We start from the raw sequence: 18,282 nt of genomic DNA, 5'->3' as shown, positions 1-18,282 counted from the left end.
CCAAGAGATGTTTTCCTCAATGACAGACAAAGTAATTGGGGCACCCAGTGGGCCTGGAGTACTTTGGCACTTGGGGCCCCCAGAGCCTGGGGCCCTCCTTGTCATTTGGCCCCCAGGGGCCATCAGAGCCATAAATGACAGATGGGCAGTTTAATGTGCTAATGGGCAAAATAGTGGGCAAATGGTCAATGCATAAGTTGGCTGTGGGTGAAATAAACTGTCAGTGGGCAACATAACTTGGGGCCACCAGGGGCCCTCAGAGCCATAAATGGCAGATGGGCAGTTTAATGGGCTAATGGGCAAAATAGTGGGCAAATGGTCAATGCATAAATTGGAAGTGGGTGAAATAAACTGTCAGTGGGCAACATTACTTGGGGCCCCAAGGGGGCCAAGCCCAGAGGCCAAAAGTTTTTTTCCTCAATGGCAGACAATACTTTGGCACTTGGGGCCTCCAGAGCCTGGGGCCCTCTGGGTCATTTGGCCCCCAGGGGCCCATAGAGGCATAAATGGCAGATGGGCAGTTTAATGTGCTAATGGGCAAAATAGTGGGCAAATGGTCAATGCATAAGTTGGCTGTGGGTGAAATAAACTGTCAGTGGGCAACATAACTTGGGGCCCCCAGGGGCCCTCAGAGCCATAAATGGCAGACGGGCAGTTTAATGGGCTAATGGGCAAAATAGTGGGCAAATGGTCAATGCATAAATTGGAAATGGGTGAAATAAACTCAGTGGGCAACATTACTTGGGGCCCCAAGGGGGCCAAGCCCAGAGGCCAAAAGTTGTTTTCCTCAATGGCAGACAAAGTAAATGGGCACATAGTAGGCCTGGAATCATTTGGCACTTGGGGCCCCCAGAGCTTGGGGCCCTCTGGGTCATTTGGCCTCCAGGGGCCCTCAAGAGCCATAAATGGCAGATGGGCAGTTTAATGGGCTAATGGGCAGAATAGTGGGCAAATGGTCAATGCATAAATTGGCAGTGGGCAAAATAAACTGACAGTGGGCAACATAACTTGGGGCCCCAAGGGGGCCAAGCCCAGGGGCCAAAAGTTGTGTTCCTCAATGACAGACAAAGTAATTGGGGCACCCAGTGGGCTTGGAGTAATTTGGCACTTGGGGCCCCCAGAGCCTGGGGCCCTTCGTGTCATTTGGCCCCCAGGGGCCCTCAAGAGCCATAAATGGCAGATGGGCAGTTTAATGGGCAAAATAGTGGGCTAATGGGCAATGCATAAATTGGCAGTGGGCAAAATAAACTGTCAGTGGGCAACATAACTTGGGGCCCCAAGGGGGCCAAGCCCAGAGGCCAAACATTGTTTTCCTCAATGACAGACAAAGCAATTGGGCAGCTGGTGGGCTTGCAACACTTTGGCACTTGGCCCTCTGGGTCATTTGGCCCTCAGGGGCCCTCAGAGCCATAAATGGCAGATGGGCAGTTTAATGGGCTAATGGGCAGAAAAGTGGGCAAATGGTCAATGCATAAGTTGGCAGTGGGCAAAATAAACTGTCAGTGGGCAACATAACTTGGGGCCCCAAGGGGGCCAAGCCCAGGGGCCAAGAGATGTTTTCCTCAATGACAGACAAAGTAATTGGGGCACCCAGTGGGCCTGGAGTACTTTGGCACTTGGGGCCCCCAGAGCCTGGGGCCCTCCTTGTCATTTGGCCCCCAGGGGCCCTCAGAGCCATAAATGGCAGATGGGCAGTTTAATGGGCTAATGGGCAGAATAGTGGGCTAATGGCCAATGCATAAATTGGCAGTGGGCAAAATAAACTGACAGTGGGCAACATAACTTGGGGCCCCAAGGGGGCCAAGCCCAGAGGCCAAAAGTTGTTTTCCTCAATGACAGACAAAGCAATTGGGCACCTGGTGGGCTTGCAACACTTTGGCACTTGGCCCTCTGGGTCATTTGGCCCCCAGGGGCCCATAGAGGCATAAATGGCAGATGGGCAGTTTAATGTGCTAATGGGCAAAATAGTGGGCAAATGGTCAATGCATAAGTTGGCTGTGGGTGAAATAAACTGTCAGTGGGCAACATAACTTGGGGCCCCCAGGGGCCTTCAGAGCCATAAATGGCAGATGGGCAGTTTAATGTGCTAATGGGTAAAATAGTGGGCAAACGGTCAATGCATAAATTGGCTGTGGGTGAAATAAACTGTCAGTGGGCAACATATCTTGGGCCCCCAAGGGGCCCTCAGATCCAAAAATGGTAGATGGGCAGTTTAATGGGCTAATGGGCAAAATAGTGGGCAAATGGTCAATGAATAAATTGGAAGTGGGTGAAATAAACTGTCAGTGGGCAACATTACTTGGGGCCCCAAGGGGGCCAAGCCCAGATGCCAAAAGTTGTTTTCCTCAATGGCAGACAATACTTTGGCACTTGGGGACCCCAGAGCCTGGGGTCCTCTGGGTCATTTGGCCCCCAGGGGCCCATAGAGGCATACATGGCAGATGGGCAGTTTAATGTGCTAATGGGCAAAATAGTGGGCAAATGGTCAATGCATAAGTTGGCTGTGGGTGAAATAAACTGTCAGTGGGCAACATAACTTGGGGCCCCCAGGGGCCCTCAGAGCCATAAATGGCAGATGGGCAGTTTAATGAGCTAATGGGCAAAATAGTGGGCAAATGGTCAATGCATAAATTGGAAGTGGGTGAAATAAACTGTCAGTGGGCAACATTACTTGGGGCCCAAAGGGGCCAAACGTTGTTTTCCTCAATGACAGACAAAGCAATTGGGCAGCTGGTGGGCTTGCAACACTTTGGCACTTGGCCCTCTGGGTCATTTGGCCCTCAGGGGCCCTCAGAGCCATAAATGGCAGATGGGCAGTTTAATGTGCTAATGGGCAAAATAGTGGGCAAATGGTCAATGCATAAGTTGGCTGTGGGTGAAATAAACTGTCAGTGGGCAACATAACTTGGGGCCCCCAGGGGCCTTCAGAGCCATAAATGGCAGATGGGCAGTTTAATGTGCTAATGGGCAAAATAGTGGGAAAATGGTCAATGCATAAGTTGGCTGTGGGTGAAATAAACTGTCAGTGGGCAACATAACTTGGGGCCCCCAGGGGCCCTCAGAGCCATAAATGGCAGATGGGCAGTTTAATGGGCTAATGGGCAAAATAGTGGGCAAATGGTCAATGCATAAGTTGGCTGTGGGTGAAATAAACTGTCAGTGGGCAACATAACTTGGGGCCCCCAGGGGCCCTCAGAGCCATAAATGGCAGATGGGAAGTTTAATGTGCTAATGGGCAAAATAGTGGGCAAATGGTCAATGCATAAGTTGGCTGTGGGTGAAATATACTGTTGTCAGTGGGCAACAAAACTCGGGGCCCCCAGGGGCCCTCAGAGGCATAAATGGCAGATGGGCAGTTTAATGTGCTAATGGGCAGAAAAGTGGGCTAATGGTCAATACATAAGTTGGCAGTGGGCAAAATAAACTGTAAGTGGGCAACATAACTTGGGGCCCCAAGGGGGCCAAGCCCAGGGGCCAAAAGTTGTTATCCTCAATTGCAGACAAAGTAATTGGGCAGCCAGTGGGCCTGGAATACGTTGGCACTTGGGGCCCCCAGAGCTTGGGGCCCCCAGAGCCTGGACCCTCTGGGTCATAGGGCCCCCAGGGGCCCATAGAGGCATAAATGGCAGATGGGCAGTTTAATGTGCTAATGGGCAAAATAGTGGGCAAATGGTCAATGCATAAGTTGGCTGTGGGTGAAATAAACTGTCAGTGGGCAACATAACTTGGGGCCCCCAGGGGCCCTCAGAGCCATACATGCAGGTGGGCAGTTTAATGTGCTAAGGGGCAAAAACGTTAATCAGTCAGCGCATCATTTGGCAAAATAGTGAGTTTTCTGCTGAATAGTTGTTTGGTGGGCGGAGGGGGGTGGGGTCTTTTGGCCCCTGGGGGCCCGGGACCCTCAGGCCATGATGTGACAAAATAATGAGTTAGGGGGAAGAATAGTTGTTTCGTGGGCAGAGGGGGGTGGGGTCTTTTGGCCCCTGGGAGCCCGGGGCCCTCAGGCCATGTTGTGACAAAATAATGAGTTAGGGGGATGAATAGAGGGTCTGTGGGCAGGGGGGGCGGGGTCATGGGGCCCCCAGGGTCCCAGGGCCTTTGTTGCATCAAGTGACAAAATAGCAGGTTAGGGGGCAGAATAGTTGCTCTGTGGGCAGGGAGGGTGTGGCCATTCACCCCAGAGGGCGTGGACAATTTTTGAAATTAGTGGGTCAGGGGGCAAAATAGTGGGTCTGTGGGCTGTGGGGGGGTGGAGTTTCGTGACCCAGGGTGACGCCCAACCTTGACATGATGTAAATGGGGAGTGGGAAAATTCATCGTGCTCGTGCAATTTACTTGAATGGGTTTTGGCCACATTCAAATACATTGGGACTGGACAATGGCTGCGCCGTCCGGTGGATCTCCCCTGAACTGCAAGCTCCGGCACGAAAAAGGGCTCAACTAAAACGCTCCCCCGTGTGGCCCCCCGGGGCCCAAATGGCTCGGCGAGACTTTTTCCCGTCACGAGGGGGGGCCACCGACGCGCGTACACCACCGGTTGACCCCCCAAAAATTTCGGGGGGCCGGCGCGCAACGACCGCGAACCAGCGTCCAAATGGGTTTCCCACGGCCGCAGCTCAGGCGCCTTTGCTCGGATCGACTCGCCCTTTGGGTCGTTTGCTCCACTGGAGGGGACCTTTCCAACGAGCCAACCCGCTTCTCTCTAACCCTAAGCCCGGGCGAGATACGGGGTACCACCGCCTGACTTTTAAACGGCCGTAACTCGGGCGCCTTTGCTCGGATGAACTCGTCCCTCGGGTCGGTTGCTCTACCGGAGCGGCCCTTTCCAACGAGCCAACCCGCTTCTCTCTAACCCTAAGCCCGGCCGAGATACGGGGTACCACCCCCTGACCTTTAAACAACCGTAACTCGCAGGGGCGTAGCAAGCTTTTTAAAAGTGTGGGGGATGGATATATATCATTTTAAATTTGATATAAACACACCAGAAACAGGCGTATGTGCACCTGGGATGGAATTAAGCACCACCCATGACACAAACACACGCTCTCTTCCTTCATAGACCTCTTTCACAAACTGTAACATTCATTTTTCATTGCACACCTGTGAAACTTTATGTGTCTCTCTCTCTCTTTAAACTGATGCCTCCAGCAACCTCATCTCCTAAACAAGGTGATAAAGGAATAAGGCTGTGGTACTAGCAAACCTTATTGAAACTTGAAAAGTAATATATTAAATTAATGACAAAATATATAATGGTAATAGGCTACTGTTTAATGTCAACATTTATCAATGTCCAGCTTTCAACTTCACTTACAGGATTTCTCTTGAAAAAGGTGTCAATCTTCTCCTGCCTCTTTCTTTTCTGTATCTTATTGATACTGCGTGACAAAAAGATAATGGTAAGCTCGATAGTGACATGGGTCTGACAGGACTGTTACTGCTAAATTTTGCTACTTGTGCCCTGAAAAGCTTTTTCTCTGGTGGTCTAAATGATGTAACAATTTACCGTTTTTACATTTAAATAATATAGGCTACACTTTTCTTTCATTGTTTGCATAAGTTACCTGTTGAAGAACTATGTCATCATTTCTCATTTTTTTCTCCTCAACAAGTACAATCATACACAACAGGTAGTATTAACAAAGTATTCAGCTCATATTCAGTATTCAGTAACAATGCTCAAAATATCAAATCGATTGCAATTTGTCCCTCATCCTCGTCAATTCCCTGCCTTCTTCATCACAGGTTATACATTGCATGCCACATTGTCTACATGACCGAATTTAGCCAGCTGCTGAACAATAACCCAATTAGCATTAGTCCCAAGCACATATCAAGCTTATTCAAAAACCTCAAAAGCATAGAGTTGATTAAAGTGTTTAATAAAGTTTTTTAAACACTCATTCAAAGTAGCCTACCTGAAAAAGGGAGATGTAAATAAACATAAGTTCCCGCCTCCTCAGCGCGAGCTGACCGATCAATCTAACCCACCAAGAGAGGCGGGACTTAAGGCAGAACAGCCAATCATCAGCCGGTAACACTCAAAGCCGGCGTCATGTTTGAGAGGGGAGGGGGAGAGGAAGCAGCGCAGCGCAGCAGACAGAGAGCGGCCAGAGAAACGGAGGAGCGACTTAATAAGGCGTTCTTGAAAAACTGCATAAAAAGTGTGGGTGTTGAACCCTCTCACCGGGAAAAGTGTGGGTGTTAAAACACCCACATCCCCCACGGGTGCGACGCCCCTGGTAACTCGGGCGCCTTTGCTCGGATAAACTCGTCCCTCGGGTCGGTTGCTCTACCGGAGCGGCCCTTTCCAACGAGCCAACCCGCTTCTCTATAACCCCAAGCCCGGGCGATATACGGCGTACCACCGCCTGGCCTTTAAACACCGTAGCTCCGGCGCACTAAGTCCCAGGACTTCGCCCTTTGGGTCGGATGCTCCACCGGAGGGTTCCTTTCCAACGAGCCAACCCGCATCTCTCTAACCCCAAGCCCGGTCGAGATACGGCGGTCCCTCCGCGGATTTTCCCACGGCCGCAGCTCGGGCGCCTTTGCTCGGATCGACTCGCCCTTTGTGTCGATTCCTCCACTGGAGGGGACCTTTCCAACGAGCCAAACCGCTTCTCTCTAACCCTAAGCCCGGGCGAGATACGGCGTACCACTGCCTGACCTTTAAATGCCCGTAACTCGGGCGCCTTTGCTCGGATGAACTCGTCCCTCGGGTCGGTTGCTCTACCGGAGCGGCCCTTTCCAACGAGCCAACCCGCTTCTCTCTAACCCTAAGCCCGGCCGAGATACGATGTACCACCGCCTGACCTTTAAACAGCCGTAACTCGGGCGCCTTTGCTCGGATGAACTCGTCCCTCTGGTCGGTTGCTCTACCGGAGCGGCCCTTTCCAACGAGCCAACCCGCTTCTCTCTAACCCTAAGGCCGGCCGAGATACGGGGTACCACCGCCTGACTTTTAAACGGCCGTAGCTCCGGCGCACTAAGTCCCAGGACTTCGCCCGTCGGGTCGGTTGCTCTACCCGAGGGGAGCTTTCCAACGAGCCAACCCGCATCTCTCTAACCCTAAGCCCGGCCGAGATACGGAGTACCACTCATTGATATTCCCACGGCCGTAGCCCCGGAGCCCTTCGCAGCAGCCCTTCGGGACACCCACCCTCGGACGCCCCGCGGAGGGACCTTTCCAACGAGCCAACCCGCGCCTCTCTAACCCTTTCCCCGGCCGAGATACGGAGTACCACCCCTTGATATTCCCACGGCCGTAGCTCCGGAGCCCTTCGCCGCAGCCCTTCGGGACACCCACCCTCGGACGCCCCGCGGAGGGACCTTTCCAACGAGCCAACCCGCGCCTCTCTAACCCTTTCCCCGGCCGAGATACGACCCCGAGGACGGTGGCCCCTCTACCCGACCACAGTGCACCCGAGGCCGGCCTCGGACCCCCGAGGACGGTGGCCCCTCTACCCGCCCACAGTGCACCTGAGGCCGGCCTCGGAACCCGCCACGGACACCCTGGAGCCCGTACCCGGCGCACCGTTCGGTCCCGGGCACCCACTCTTAAGTACTCCCCCCCGGCCTAAGCCCCATACTCCCGGCCCCTCTGGAGAACCAAACCGTTGGTCAACCCGAAACGATCTCCAACCATTGGTCAACCCGAAAGTACTTCCAGCAGTTGGTCAACCCGAAAGTTTCTCCAGCCGTTGGTCAACCCCATCGACTTAGGTTCTGGAGCGTTCACTTCTCCAGCCGTTGGTCAACCCCATCGACTTAGGTTCTGGAGCGGCAATAAATACGTAAGATAGCATTTAAAAACGTTTAAAAATAGATGCATTTGTTTAAAGCAAAGCATTTATTTACTTACCAGACTACAGTTGGGTTCATGTGAAACTGCAAAACACAAGCTTTACAATGATGTATCACACAATCTGATTGGAATTTGTTTTGATTAAAAATTAAGAAATTTGTACATGCAACTTTACCATTGTGATTCACAGGCCTTGTGGCCTAAAACAGGCTCAACTGTAACTCTTCTCCTTCCTGTTAGGAACAACACACAGTAAAGTCACTCATATGTCTGTAAACTACACATACACACCTTTAATTTGATATAAAACAAAAGACAATAGCTTCAGATTTGACTGATATACAAAGATTTTTGTACAGGCAATTTTCCAAATAATTTACAGGCCTTTTGCAATGACCTCAACAAGGCTGATTTGACCCCTGTTATCTCGAGCTGTGAGTAACATACAACAATGAGCTTGGGTTCATGTGAAACTGCAAAACACAAGCTTTACAATGATGTATCACACAGTCTGATTGGACTTTGTTTTAATTAAAAATTAAGAAATTTGTACATGAAACTTTACCATTGTGATTCACAGGCCTTGTGGCCTAAAACAGGCTCAACTGTAACTCTTCTCCTTCCTGTTAGGCACAACACACAGTAAAGTCACTCATATGTCTGTAAACTACACATACACACCTTTAATTTGATATAAAAAACAAAAGACAATAGCTTCAGATTTGACTGATATACAAAGATATTTGTACATGCAGTTTACCAAATGATTTACAGGCCTTTTGCAATGACCTCAACAAGGCTGATTTGACCCCTGTTCCCTCGAGCTGTGAGTAACATACAACAATGAGCTTGGGTTCATGTGAAACTGCAAAACACAAGCTTTACAATGATGTATCACACAATCTGATTGGACTTTGTTTTGATTAAAAATTAAGAAATTTGTACATGAAACTTTACCATTGTGATTCACAGGCCTTGTGGCCTAAAACAGGCTCAACTGTAACTCTTCTCCTTCCTGTTAGGCACAACACACAGTAAAGTCACTCATATGTCTGTAAACTACACATACACACCTTTAATTTGATATAAAAAACAAAAGACAATAGCTTCAGATTTGACTGATATACAAAGATATTTGTACATGCAGTTTACCAAATGATTTACAGGCCTTTTGCAATGACCTCAACAAGGCTGATTTGACCCCTGTTCCCTCGAGCTGTGAGTAACATACAACAATGAGCTTGGGTTCATGTGAAACTGCAAAACACAAGCTTTACAATGATGTATCACACAATCTGATTGGACTTTGTTTTGATTAAAAATTAAGAAATTTGTACATGCAACTTTACCATTGTGATTCACAGGCCTTGTGGCCTAAAACAGGCTCAACTGTAACTCTTCTCCTTCCTGTTAGGAACAACACACAGTAAAGTCACTCATATGTCTGTAAAGTACACATACACACCTTTAATTTGATATAAAACAAAAGACAATAGCTTCAGATTTGACTGATATACACAGATTTTTGTACAGGCAATTTACCAAATAATTTACTGGCCTTTTGCACTGACCTCAACAAGGCCGATTTGACCCCTGTTCCCTCCAGCTGTGAGTAACATACAACAATGAGCTTGGGTTCATGTGAAACTGCAAAACACAAGCTTTACAATGATGTATCACACAATCTGATTGGACTTTGTTTTGATTAAAAATTAAGAAATTTGTACATGCAACTTTACCATTGTGATTCACAGGCCTTGTGGCCTAAAACAGGCTCAACTGTAACTCTTCTCCTTCCTGTTAGGAACAACACACAGTAAAGTCACTCATATGTCTGTAAAGTACACATACTCACCTTTAATTTGATATAAAAAACAAAAGACAATAGCTTCAGATTTGACTGATATACAAAGATATTTGTACATGCAGTTTACCAAATGATTTACAGGCCTTTTGCAATGACCTCAACAAGGCTGATTTGACCCCTGTTCCCTCGAGCTGTGAGTAACATACAACAATGAGCTTGGGTTCATGTGAAACTGCAAAACACAAGCTTTACAATGATGTATCACACAATCTGATTGGACTTTGTTTTGATTAAAAATTAAGAAATTTGTACATGAAACTTTACCATTGTGATTCACAGGCCTTGTGGCCTAAAACAGGCTCAACTGTAACTCTTCTCCTTCCTGTTAGGCACAACACACAGTAAAGTCACTCATATGTCTGTAAACTACACATGCACACCTTTAATTTGATATAAAAAACAAAAGACAATAGCTTCAGATTTGACTGATATACAAAGATATTTGTACATGCAGTTTACCAAATGATTTACAGGCCTTTTGCAATGACCTCAACAAGGCTGATTTGACCCCTGTTCCCTCGAGCTGTGAGTAACATACAACAATGAGCTTGGGTTCATGTGAAACTGCAAAACACAAGCTTTACAATGATGTATAACACAATCTGATTGGACATTGTTTTGATTAAAAATTAAGAAATTTGTACATGCAACTTTACCATTGTGATTCACAGGCCTTGTGGCCTAAAACAGGCTCAACTGTAACTCTTCTCCTTCCTGTTAGGCACAACACACAGTAAAGTCACTCATATGTCTGTAAACTACACATGCACACCTTTAATTTGATATAAAAAACAAAAGACAATAGCTTCAGATTTGACTGATATACAAAGATATTTGTACATGCAGTTTACCAAATGATTTACAGGCCTTTTGCAATGACCTCAACAAGGCTGATTTGACCCCTGTTCCCTCGAGCTGTGAGTAACATACAACAATGAGCTTGGGTTCATGTGAAACTGCAAAACACAAGCTTTACAATGATGTATAACACAATCTGATTGGACATTGTTTTGATTAAAAATTAAGAAATTTGTACATGCAACTTTACCATTGTGATTCACAGGCCTTGTGGCCTAAAACAGGCTCAACTGTAACTCTTCTCCTTCCTGTTAGGAACAACACACAGTAAAGTCACTCATATGTCTGTAAAGTACACATACACACCTTTAATTTGATATAAAACAAAAGACAATAGCTTCAGATTTGACTGATATACACAGATTTTTGTACAGGCAATTTACCAAATAATTTACTGGCCTTTTGCAATGACCTCAACAAGGCCGATTTGACCCCTGTTCCCTCGAGCTGTGAGTAACATACAACAATGAGCTTGGGTTCATGTGAAACTGCAAAACACAAGCATTACAATGATGTATCACACAATCTGATTGGACTTTGTTTTAATTAAAAATTAAGAAATTTGTACATGCAACTTTACCATTGTGATTCACAGGCCTTGTGGCCTAAAACAGGCTCAACTGTAACTCTTCTCCTTCCTGTTAGGAACAACACACAGTAAAGTCACTCATATGTCTGTAAAGTACACATAGACACCTTTAATTTGATATAAAACAAAAGACAATAGCTTCAGATTTGACTGATATACACAGATTTTTGTACAGGCAATTTACCAAATAATTTACTGGCCTTTTGCACTGACCTCAACAAGGCCGATTTGACCCCTGTTCCATCGAGCTGTGAGTAACATACAACAATGAGCTTGGGTTCATGTGAAACTGCAAAACACAAGCTTTACAATGATGTATCACACAATCTGATTGGACTTTGTTTTGATTAAAAATTAAGAAATTTGTACATGAAACTTTACCATTGTGATTCACAGGCCTTGTGGCCTAAAACAGGCTCAACTGTAACTCTTCTCCTTCCTGTTAGGCACAACACACAGTAAAGTCACTCATATGTCTGTAAACTACACATACACACCTTTAATTTGATATAAAAAACAAAAGACAATAGCTTCAGATTTGACTGATATACAAAGATATTTGTACATGCAGTTTACCAAATGATTTACAGGCCTTTTGCAATGACCTCAACAAGGCTGATTTGACCCCTGTTCCCTCGAGCTGTGAGTAACATACAACAATGAGCTTGGGTTCATGTGAAACTGCAAAACACAAGCTTTACAATGATGTATCACACAATCTGATTGGACTTTGTTTTGATTAAAAATTAAGAAATTTGTACATGCAACTTTACCATTGTGATTCACAGGCCTTGTGGCCTAAAACAGGCTCAACTGTAACTCTTCTCCTTCCTGTTAGGAACAACACACAGTAAAGTCACTCATATGTCTGTAAAGTACACATACACACCTTTAATTTGATATAAAACAAAAGACAATAGCTTCAGATTTGACTGATATACACAGATTTTTGTACAGGCAATTTACCAAATAATTTACTGGCCTTTTGCACTGACCTCAACAAGGCCGATTTGACCCCTGTTCCCTCCAGCTGTGAGTAACATACAACAATGAGCTTGGGTTCATGTGAAACTGCAAAACACAAGCTTTACAATGATGTATCACACAATCTGATTGGACTTTGTTTTGATTAAAAATTAAGAAATTTGTACATGAAACTTTACCATTGTGATTCACAGGCCTTGTGGCCTAAAACAGGCTCAACTGTAACTCTTCTCCTTCCTGTTAGGCACAACACACAGTAAAGTCACTCATATGTCTGTAAACTACACATGCACACCTTTAATTTGATATAAAAAACAAAAGACAATAGCTTCAGATTTGACTGATATACAAAGATATTTGTACATGCAGTTTACCAAATGATTTACAGGCCTTTTGCAATGACCTCAACAAGGCTGATTTGACCCCTGTTCCCTCGAGCTGTGAGTAACATACAACAATGAGCTTGGGTTCATGTGAAACTGCAAAACACAAGCTTTACAATGATGTATAACACAATCTGATTGGACATTGTTTTGATTAAAAATTAAGAAATTTGTACATGCAACTTTACCATTGTGATTCACAGGCCTTGTGGCCTAAAACAGGCTCAACTGTAACTCTTCTCCTTCCTGTTAGGAACAACACACAGTAAAGTCACTCATATGTCTGTAAAGTACACATACACACCTTTAATTTGATATAAAACAAAAGACAATAGCTTCAGATTTGACTGATATACAAAGATATTTGTACATGCAGTTTACCAAATGATTTACAGGCCTTTTGAAATGACCTCAACAAGGCTGATTTGACCCCTGTTCCCTCGAGCTGTGAGTAACATACAACAATGAGCTTGGGTTCATGTGAAACTGCAAAACACAAGCTTTACAATGATGTATCACACAATCTGATTGGACTTTGTTTTGATTAAAAATTAAGAAATTTGTACATGCAACTTTACCATTGTGATTCACATACCTTGTGGCCTAAAACAGGCTCAACTGTAACTCTTCTCCTTCCTGTTAGGAACAAAACACTCAAGAAAGTCACTCATATGTCTGTAAAGTACACATACACACCTTTAATTTGATATTAAAACAAAAGACAACAGCTTCAGATTTGACTGATATACACAGATATTTGTACAGGCAATTTACCAAATAATTTACTGGCCTTTTGCAATGACCTCAACAAGGCCGATTTGACCCCTGTTCCCTCGAGCTGTGAGTAACATACAACAATGAGCTTGGGTTCATGTGAAACTGCAAAACACAAGCTTTACAATGATGTATCACACAATCTGATTGGATTTTGTTTTGATTAAAAATTAAGAAATTTGTACATGCAACTTTACCATTGTGATTCACAGGCCTTGTGGCCTAAAACAGGCTCAACTGTAACTCTTCTCCTTCCTGTTAGGAACAACACACAGTAAAGTCACTCATATGTCTGTAAAGTACACATACACACCTTTAATTTGATATTAAAACAAAAGACAACAGCTTCAGATTTGACTGATATACACAGATTTTTGTACAGGCAATTTACCAAATAATTTACTGGCCTTTTGCAATGACCTCAACAAGGCCGATTTGACCCCTGTTATCTCGAGCTGTGAGTAACATACAACAATGAGCTTGGGTTCATGTGAAATTGCAAAACACAAGCTTTACAATGATGTATCACACAATCTGATTGGACTTTGTTTTGATTAAAAATTAAGAAATTTGTACATGAAACTTTACCATTGTGATTCACAGGCCTTGTGGCCTAAAACAGGCTCAACTGTAACTCTTCTCCTTCCTGTTAGGAACAACACACAGTAAAGTCACTCATATGTCTGTAAAGTACACATAGACACCTTTAATTTGATATAAAACAAAAGACAATAGCTTCAGATTTGACTGATATACACAGATTTTTGTACAGGCAATTTACCAAATAATTTACTGGCCTTTTGCACTGACCTCAACAAGGCCGATTTGACCCCTGTTCCCTCGAGCTGTGAGTAACATACAACAATGAGCTTGGGTTCATGTGAAACTGCAAAACACAAGCTTTACAATGATGTATCACACAATCTGATTGGACTTTGTATTGATTAAAAATTAAGAAATTTGTACATGCAACTTTACCATTGTGATTCACAGGCCTTGTGGCCTAAAACAGGCTCAACTGTAACTCTTCTCCTTCCTGTTAGGAACAAAACACTCAAGAAAGTCACTCATATGTCTGTAAAGTACACATACACACCTTTAATTTGATATAAAACAAAAGACAATAGCTTCAGATTTGACTGATATACACAGATTTTTGTACATGCAGTTTACCAAATGATTTACAGGCCTTTTGCAATGACCTCAACAAGGCTGATTTGACCCCTGTTCCCTCGAGCTGTGAGTAACATACAACAATGAGCTTGGGTTCATGTGAAACTGCAAAACACAAGCTTTACAATGATGTATCACACAATCTGATTGGACTTTGTTTTGATTAAAAATTAAGAAATTTGTACATGAAACTTTACCATTGTGATTCACAGGCCTTGTGGCCTAAAACAGGCTCAACTGTAACTCTTCTCCTTCCTGTTAGGAACAACACACAGTAAAGTCACTCATATGTCTGTAAAGTACACATAGACACCTTTAATTTGATATAAAAAACAAAAGACAATAGCTTCAGATTTGACTGATATACAAAGATATTTGTACAGGCAATTTACCAAATAATTTACTGGCCTTTTGCAATGACCTCAACAAGGCCGATTTGACCCCTGTTCCCTCGAGCTGTGAGTAACATACAACAATGAGCTTGGGTTCATGTGAAACTGCAAAACACAAGCTTTACAATGATGTATCACACAATCTGATTGGACTTTGTTTTGATTAAAAATTAAGAAATTTGTACATGCAACTTTACCATTGTGATTCACAGGCCTTGTGGCCTAAAACAGGCTCAACTGTAACTCTTCTCCTTCCTGTTAGGAACAACACACAGTAAAGTCACTCATATGTCTGTAAAGTACACATACACACCTTTAATTTGATATAAAACAAAAGACAATAGCTTCAGATTTGACTGATATACACAGATTTTTGTACATGCAGTTTACCAAATGATTTACAGGCCTTTTGCAATGACCTCAACAAGGCTGATTTGACCCCTGTTCCCTCGAGCTGTGAGTAACATACAACAATGAGCTTGGGTTCATGTGAAACTGCAAAACACAAGCTTTACAATGATGTATCACACAATCTGATTGGACTTTGTTTTGATTAAAAATTAAGAAATTTGTACATGCAACTTTACCATTGTGATTCACAGGCCTTGTGGCCTAAAACAGGCTCAACTGTAACTCTTCTCCTTCCTGTTAGGAACAACACACAGTAAAGTCACTCATATGTCTGTAAAGTACACATATACACCTTTAATTTGATATAAAACAAAAGACAATAGCTTCAGATTTGACTGATATACACAGATTTTTGTATAGGCAATTTACCAAATAATTTACTGGCCTTTTGCAATGACCTCAACAAGGCCGATTTGACCCCTGTTATCTCGAGCTGTGAGTAACATACAACAATGAGCTTGGGTTCATGTGAAACTGCAAAACACAAGCTTTACAATGATGTATCACACAATCTGATTGGACTTTGTTTTGATTAAAAATTAAGAAATTTGTACATGAAACTTTACCATTGTGATTCACAGGCCTTGTGGCCTAAAACAGGCTCAACTGTAACTCTTCTCCTTCCTGTTAGGAAAAACACACAGTAAAGTCACTCATATGTCTGTAAAGTACACATAGACACCTTTAATTTGATATAAAAAACAAAAGACAATAGCTTCAGATTTGACTGATATACACAGATTTTTGTACAAGCAATTTACCAAATAATTTACTGGCCTTTTGCAATGACCTCAACAAGGCCGATTTGACCCCTGTTCCCTCGAGCTGTGAGTAACATACAACAATGAGCTTGGGTTCATGTGAAACTGCAAAACACAAGCTTTACAATGATGTATCACACAATCTGATTGGACTTTGTTTTGATTAAAAATTAAGAAATTTGTACATGCAACTTTACCATTGTGATTCACATACCTTGTGGCCTAAAACAGGCTCAACTGTAACTCTTCTCCTTCCTGTTAGGAACAAAACACTCAAGAAAGTCACTCATATGTCTGTAAAGTACACATACACACCTTTAATTTGATATTAAAACAAAAGACAACAGCTTCAGATTTGACTGATATACACAGATTTTTGTACAGGCAATTTACCAAATAATTTACTGGCCTTTTGCAATGACCTCAACAAGGCCGATTTGACCCCTGTTCCCTCGAGCTGTGAGTAACATACAACAATGAGCTTGGGTTCATGTGAAACTGCAAAACACAAGCTTTACAATGATGTATCACACAATCTGATTGGATTTTGTTTTGATTAAAAATTAAGAAATTTGTACATGCAACTTTACCATTGTGATTCACAGGCCTTGTGGCCTAAAACAGGCTCAACTGTAACTCTTCTCCTTCCTGTTAGGAACAACACACAGTAAAGTCACTCATATGTCTGTAAAGTACACATAGACACTTTTAATTTGATATAAAACAAAAGACAATAGCTTCAGATTTGACTGATATACACAGATTTTTGTACAGGCAATTTACCAAATAATTTACTGGCCTTTTGCAATGACCTCAACAAGGCCGATTTGACCCCTGTTATCTCGAGCTGTGAGTAACATACAACAATGAGCTTGGGTTCATGTGAAATTGCAAAACACAAGCTTTACAATGATGTATCACACAATCTGATTGGACTTTGTTTTGATTAAAAATTAAGAAATTTGTACATGAAACTTTACCATTGTGATTCACAGGCCTTGTGGCCTAAAACAGGCTCAACTGTAACTCTTCTCCTTCCTGTTAGGAACAACACACAGTAAAGTCACTCATATGTCTGTAAAGTACACATAGACACCTTTAATTTGATATAAAACAAAAGACAATAGCTTCAGATTTGACTGATATACACAGATTTTTGTACAGGCAATTTACCAAATAATTTACTGGCCTTTTGCACTGACCTCAACAAGGCCGATTTGACCCCTGTTCCCTCGAGCTGTGAGTAACATACAACAATGAGCTTGGGTTCATGTGAAACTGCAAAACACAAGCTTTACAATGATGTATCACACAATCTGATTGGACTTTGTATTGATTAAAAATTAAGAAATTTGTACATGCAACTTTACCATTGTGATTCACAGGCCTTGTGGCCTAAAACAGGCTCAACTGTAACTCTTCTCCTTCCTGTTAGGAACAAAACACTCAAGAAAGTCACTCATATGTCTGTAAAGTACACATACACACCTTTAATTTGATATAAAACAAAAGACAATAGCTTCAGATTTGACTGATATACACAGATTTTTGTACATGCAGTTTACCAAATGATTTACAGGCCTTTTGCAATGACCTCAACAAGGCTGATTTGACCCCTGTTCCCTCGAGCTGTGAGTAACATACAACAATGAGCTTGGGTTCATGTGAAACTGCAAAACACAAGCTTTACAATGATGTATCACACAATCTGATTGGACTTTGTTTTGATTAAAAATTAAGAAATTTGTACATGCAACTTTACCATTGTGATTCACAGGCCTTGTGGCCTAAAACAGGCTCAACTGTAACTCTTCTCCTTCCTGTTAGGAAAAACACACAGTAAAGTCACTCATATGTCTGTAAAGTACACATAGACACCTTTAATTTGATATAAAAAACAAAAGACAATAGCTTCAGATTTGACTGATATACAAAGATATTTGTACAGGCAATTTACCAAATAATTTACTGGCCTTTTGCAATGACCTCAACAAGGGCGATTTGACCCCTGTTATCTCGAGCTGTGAGTAACATACAACAATGAGCTTGGGTTCATGTGAAATTGCAAAACACAAGCTTTACAATGATGTATCACACAATCTGATTGGACTTTGTTTTGATTAAAAATTAAGAAATTTGTACATGAAACTTTACCATTGTGATTCACAGGCCTTGTGGCCTAAAACAGGCTCAACTGTAACTCTTCTCCTTCCTGTTAGGAACAACACACAGTAAAGTCACTCATATGTCTGTAAAGTACACATAGACACCTTTAATTTGATATAA

The 18,282-nt window shown here is 43.2% G+C and overlaps 2 long non-coding RNA genes across 2 annotated transcripts in view; one reads left to right on the top strand and one right to left on the bottom strand.

Moving 5' to 3' along the window:
• LOC141280717 (uncharacterized) overlaps window positions 1-18,282 on the top strand; it is a 136,302-nt gene that overhangs the window by 69,127 nt on the left and 48,893 nt on the right. The gene's annotated exons all lie outside the window — the stretch shown is intronic.
• On the bottom strand, window positions 4,997-6,238 carry LOC135757982 (uncharacterized). The gene is made up of 3 exons (XR_010536392.2): window positions 5,919-6,238; window positions 5,315-5,378; window positions 4,997-5,160 (listed from the first exon to the last, which is right to left on the bottom strand). It is a non-coding gene; the product is annotated as an uncharacterized lncRNA (long non-coding RNA).

Source organism: Paramisgurnus dabryanus, chromosome 14, assembly GCF_030506205.2.
Source record: "Paramisgurnus dabryanus chromosome 14, PD_genome_1.1, whole genome shotgun sequence".
NCBI lineage: Eukaryota > Metazoa > Chordata > Actinopteri > Cypriniformes > Cobitidae > Paramisgurnus > Paramisgurnus dabryanus.
Note: the sequence above shows the minus strand (reverse complement) of the source record. Positions and strands in the feature narration are given on the sequence as shown.